Raw genomic sequence first — 6,682 nt, 5'->3', positions numbered from 1 at the left:
CTATCAAACAAAAAATGGCGGAATTATTTGAAACATTGCGTGATTTATTTTAAGAAAAGGAACTATATGACCACATATATAATTGTTACTTACATTCTCAATATGTATTCGAGTCAAATTACTCTTCAAACTGCTCTTGTATATAAATATAAATACATGGTACATATACAGGTAGCTAAATTTTAAACGTAACAGGTTAAATATATCGAAAAGTAAAAGATGTTGAGATCCTTTTCTTTTTAGATTGTATTGCATCTTGAAGGAGAGACAGTTTGATATACGAAATTTGATTTCGAGTGATATTGAGTGAAGGCGCTATGGTAAAATGAAGGTCATAGTGTTTTTTTTTTTTAATAGATCTTTATTATTTTGAACATCTATTGGGAGTACAAATTAGTTCGTTCCGTTTTCAAAAAATGGCTCTGACTGTTATGAATGTTTCATAGTGACAGCTGATTTCGGTGGTTTCAGAGAGGTTAGACATCTGTCAATAATATTCAGTTTATATCGCTTTGAGTTTCAAACCCCTGTTTTTTTACTGTGTTGAATATGTCAAATTTTGTGTTAACTAAGCAGCATTTGCGGGAGATTTTAGTTTTTTGCTTTAATTGGAAGAAAAGTGCAGCTGAAGCGCATCGAATGCTTGTAGAAATTTATGGTGACAATGCTCCAACTGATAAATCATGTAGGGTATAGTTTCAACGTTTCAAGAATGGTGATTTCAGCGTTGAAAACAAGCCTCGTTCTGGACAGCCAAGAAAATTCGAAGACAAATAATTGGAGGCATTACTCGATGAAGTCCGAGTCAAACTCAAGAGGAGCTTGTAGAATCATTGGGAGTTACGCAACAAGCAGTTTCCGTACGATTGAAATCCATGGGAACGGAACAAGGCAATTGGATGCCTTCTGCATGATAACGCTCCGCCTCATATCGCAAAAGTCGTAAAAAATTATTTGGAAACGCTGAAGTGGGATATTTTACCGCACCCACCGTATTTGCCAGACATTGCTCTTTCTGATTACTGGTTGTTCCGACGGATGCAGCACGATTTGGCAGGTCACCGGTTCACTTCTTTCGCAGAAATCGAAAATTGGCTCCTAACTTGGATCACCTCAAAAGACGAGACATTTTTTCGAGATGGAATTCGAAAATTGCCTGAGAGGTGGGAAAAAGTAGTAGCCAGCGATGGACAATACTTTGATTAATCTGTTCATTCATTTTCTTCTGAAATAAATGCATTTTTGACCACAAAAACGGACCGAACTAATTTGTAGTCCCATTAAAATTCTTTGTGAAAAGTTGAGAAAGGAAATTCTTGCCCTCAGAAAGGAAAACGACGAGCTGAAGAAGACCCATAACAAACAAACGAACTCAGTCAAAGATTATTAATCATATTGAAAAATGTGCGGATAAACAGCAGTAGACGATAAGCATCATTCCTGAAGAAAATGCTGATTGCAATATGAATGTGGGACAAGACTATTTTACAGATAGAGAGAAGGTAGCACGAGAAACAATTACAGAATAGTGCTTACTAAAGGAAAAAATTGTACAAAAAACGGAAAGCTAAAGCTCCGCCGGAATAACAAGCTAAACTCTGATAAATGGATAAACTAAGAGAGTAAGGAGAGAACATAATTAGTAACACAAGAGATATCGTCTCGTCGCTTTAATAATACTGACAAAAATAGTAGACAAGAAAAATACTGTTACAAATTTTATATTTTAATAATATAAATTTCCTCTTTGAACCTAATTAACGTGAAAAAGTATGATATTATAATGGTGATAGTCAAAACGCTGAGTAAATAACTTGCCCTAGTAATCGCTAAAGGTGCTGAAGGTAAATATAAAATTTATGTCTACAACAAAAAAGATTTCAGAATAATGCCAAACATACTTGTGAAAAAAGGCATAGAGTGGTTTAATTATGAAAATAAAAGAGAAAGACTAATCAAAGTGGTAATACGTGGACTGGATTGTTCGGTTGTCATCGAGGAAATAAAAATAGCACTTATGAAAATGGGCTTCAATATTATTGATGTCTCAAATATATTTATTACTACTACTACTACTCCGTGGCGCTACATCTCATGTCTGAGACTAGGCCTACTTCTCTCTCTTACATATGCATGTGGTGCGCACACAGATTGTACACATGCATATGGGACACACAGTTTAACGCCGGTTCCGAACGGCAGGGATTGGAGAGAAGTTCTCTTTGGCATATGATTACTCTTGGTGGTTTGCCAGACCACCGAAGAGGAGCTACGAGCGTATGAAAATTTTTCTTGGTTCTGCCGGGGAGCGAACTCATTACCTTTAGCATAGTAGACTAGTGCGCTGTCTACCATACCACGCTCGCGCTCCAAATATATATATTAAGAGAAATAACTCCTGCTAATGAGAAAATAAAGATTCGTCTCTCCTACATATAACATTCGATAGAGATGAGGATTTCAAGAAAATATTCGATATTAAATATGTTATATACACTAGAATAAAAATAGAAGATCTGCGAAATAAACTGTAAGTTGTCAAACCACGTAAAAAATATCAGAGTTTGGTCATATTAAAAACAACTATAGTGAAGAAGTATATGTTAAGTGTGTAGCAAAACACGCGTCAAATTAATGTCCGAAAGGCAAAAATAACATATCAAATTGAACTGTAAGCAAGAAGAACATGTAGCAAGCTATCGAAGTTGTCCTTCTACTTAGAAGTTTCAACAAGCTCGAGTCAAAATTAGACAATTATTAACAAGGATCAACTAAGCCGCACAACTTGTTAATTTATCAATCTGTTAATCGAACTACTTGTGAGAACAAATATTCGTTACATGTTAAATGTAGTTGTATTTGTGAATTAAAATAAAATATAAAAAAATTTGATATATTTACGCAGAATTATAGATAATTTTAGTATGTATGGCACTCTGTACAATATTATCGTAAATAAGATTTAATTAGCGCATCTCATACCGTTACAATAGATAAAATAATTAATGGCATCATAACATATTTCGAAAAAAAATCAAAATTCTTCGATTCGGAAAGCTGCTCAGATTATAGATTTGAAACGGATAACTCTCTGAAAGATGAGGAATTTCATCGAACTATATTCATACAAAATCATTAAATATTAATATACTAACAAAGAAAGCGATGGAAAAACATTAAATTTTGTAACATTGTTATAACCGCGCGTTACTATACTCACCTTAGCGCTGCCGAAACGCCACCAAGGACGTTTCGACTGTGCTACGGATGTGCAAGCTTTGCAAGAAAAGCACCGCGTAGCAAAAATGCATTACGGTGCACACGCCACCACAGAGGTTCCGGATGGCACGTGTCCGTTGCTAAGATAACCTTCCCCCCCCTTAAGAAGATAAAAAGAGACTATAAAAGAGCCGCGCCGACCTAGAAGGGCGACTTCTTCATGTCTAACTTCACATTGTCGTACATCTTACGTAATCTGTACAATTTTTGCCGAGTGCAGCGCGAGCCAGAGACAAAGTTTCCATTCGGTACAGAAAACTTGTCCAGATTTCTTAATAAAACTTTTATTGTTAACTCCTTTTGCATACATCTGCCCCCGTCGCACCGGATATCCCCAGCTCCCGAAATTATTGCCGCCCCTCTGGTCCGTCCGGGGATAACAACATGAAAACCGACATGTTTGAGAATGAGGAACTCAATGAAAGACAAATTATCTTTTTGTTGGAAAGAACCAGATGATCCATATAAGAAATCTATATGGCATCCCATCATATGATAGTTTTTTCTAGAGATTTGCGTCAAATTTCTAGGTTCTAGAAAGGAATTCATGTGGATTTTTATATAAATTTTCACAAACAATGTGAATTTCTAAATGGATTTCTATATATCACGTGTGATTCCTATATAGATATTTATTATCTTATATGTATTTTTATATTTAGGATTTTATTTAGGATGATACTTAGGAGTTTCCAAATTGGAGAAACGACTTTTTAAAAATTAGCTTTTTCTGAAATTTGACCTTAAATAAAATCCAAACGAGTCAACGTATTAATCTCTCGTTTACACTAAAAAGCTTTCAACTTATAACATTATGACTTGATTTCATGTGGCCTTGAATACGAGAAATTCATAAAAATTGAGTAATTGATGTAAATAGTGAAATAATGATGACAGAATGATTAATTTCAATGAATATTACTCTAAAAAAAAAATTATTTTAACAAGGATTCAAAGTGATTTCCATTAAAACATTTCTGTATACTTTCGAAGATTTCATAGAGGATATATTATTCTCTACTTCTTCGAGTGATTCCAGAAATTTTCTATAACCTTGCATAATGACTGTAAACACGTTTCTTGTAGCCTCAATATCAACAAATAAATTTTTCTCTTTTCGTACAATCAGTACGCTATAGGAATTCGTCGTGATTTATTTGAATTAATAATTTTGAAAGTTTTCGTTATTTTTGTGAAATAATGATATTGTATAGTGATGCAGAAAAAATAAATATGATTTTAATTTATGGTGAAGCTGGAAGAAATTCAATACAAGCTTCTCAATTGCACGCAGAATGATACTCTGAGAGAAATCATAATTTTCGACAAAGTTTTGACCGTTTTGTTCAATTGCTTTGTAAAGAGGAAATATTAAATCGCTGTACAGAAAACGATTAAAGCCTGTTACCAGAAGAAATGCAAAATTTTTATATCGGCTACAGTCAATACAATTGATCCTACTATTTGTTGTCGAAAAATTTCACGTTCTTCGAACATTTCCAAATCAAGTGTACACCAAATATTGCAATGTCATAAATTTCATTCGTTCCACATTTCCTTACATAAGGAATTTCATAGTAATGACTTTGAGAATCGTATTGCTTTTTGCACATGAGCATTGCAGCAAATACAAAGGAATAGAAATTTTTTTACAACGTTTTTTACGTTCTTTTTACTGACGAAGCAACCATAGGCCACTGAATATAAATAATATGCATTATTGGTACACTGGAAATCCGAAATGTCTTCGAAAAGTCGAATATCAGCGTTCTTGATGCATAATTATGTGGTGTGGAATTCTTGGTGATAGCATTGTTGGATCATTTTTTATCAATGATACTTTTGATGGCAACGAATACAATAATTTTTTAAATTAACGTGTTATCTGATTTACTTTAAAACGTTTTCTTATCACAAAGAAATGGAAGGTTTTTTCAACATGACAGTTGTCCGGCACATAATTCATTAATAGCCTGTCAAGTATTTGATTAAAAATTTCCGCAACGTTGAATCAATGCAGGTATTTGATGACCTATATGTTCGCCGGACATTACACGCCTAATTTTATTTTCTTTGGAATACGATAAAATAAGAAGTTCACAACTTTCCCACAACATCGGAAGATGTGAGAGAACAGATTAGAACTGAATGTGATAATATCAGTGAGGAAGTTATAAAGAAGGTCAGAGAAATGTTCATTTCTTGTTTACAGAAATGTATTGAAATTAATGGACACTATTTTCAACACTTATTAAAATACATTTTTCTACATTAATCCTTCTTCCTTGTGGGGACAACTGTACAATTCACATCGGGCGCATCTCCAGGTGGCGGATTGGGGAATGCTCGTCACAGCATGCTGTGAAGGGCAGGAGGGAAATAAAATACCTCCCGCGGACCGAGAGAATTGCACGATTGTACGGCATGCGTCATACAAGCAAACTCCCAACCCAAGGTGTCAGGTTCCGTGCAGAGGGGCGAATGGTTGTGAGAGTATAAACATTTCAGGCTTAAACGGCCCTCCAGGGAACTGATGCGACCCCTGAAGTATCATCCGGCAGTACTTTTCTTCCGAAGGCATAGGGGATTCTGTCCGGGGTGACTTAATGGAGTCGCCACATTCGTGGGAATAAAAATAAGTAATATTAATACTTTTATAAACAATACTACAAATTCTATTAAGTGTACAATTTTGCTCTAGCCGTTTTTTTTTAATTTGAGGCTTTATTGTAAAAAAATAGAGATAAAATTATGACTCAAAGTATTGTCCATTACTGGCCACTACTTTCTCCCATCTTTTGGACAATGCACGAATCCCGCGTCGAAAAAACTGGTCATCTTTTGAGGTAATCCACGAATCTATCCATTTTCCGACTTCTTTATAAAACTGGAAGTGTTGGTCAGCCAGGCCGTGTACCATTGATCGGAACAAGTGATAATCCGAAGGTGCAACGTCTGGAGAGTACGGTGGGTGGGGTAGGACTTCCCATTTCAACGTTTTCAAGTATGTCTTGACCACTTTTGCAACATGGGGTCGAGCATTGTCATGCTGCAAAATCACTTTCTCGTGTCTCTCGGCGTAGTGCGGCCGCTTGCCTTTCAATGCTCGGTTCAAACGCATCAATTGAGTTCGATACCAATCGCCTGTGGTTGTTTCAGTTGGTTTTAATAGCTTGTAATACACTACTCTGAGCTGATCCCACCAAATACAGAGCATTACCTTGGAGCCATGAATGTTCGGTTTGGCCGTTGATGTGGAAGCGTAGCCGGGAACTCCCCATGATTTTCTGCGCTTGGGGTTATTGTAATGAACCCATTTTTCATCTCCAGTCACAATGCGATGCAGAAATCCTTTTCGTCTTTGCCTTTCAAGCAGCTGTTCACAAGCAAACAAACGCCGTTC

The sequence above is a fragment of the Dinoponera quadriceps genome, unplaced genomic scaffold, assembly GCF_001313825.1.
Source record: "Dinoponera quadriceps isolate SergipeBrazil2010 unplaced genomic scaffold, ASM131382v1 scaffold10, whole genome shotgun sequence".
Taxonomy (NCBI): domain Eukaryota; kingdom Metazoa; phylum Arthropoda; class Insecta; order Hymenoptera; family Formicidae; genus Dinoponera; species Dinoponera quadriceps.
The sequence above is the reverse complement of the archived record's forward strand: the minus strand, read 5'-3'. Positions refer to the sequence as shown.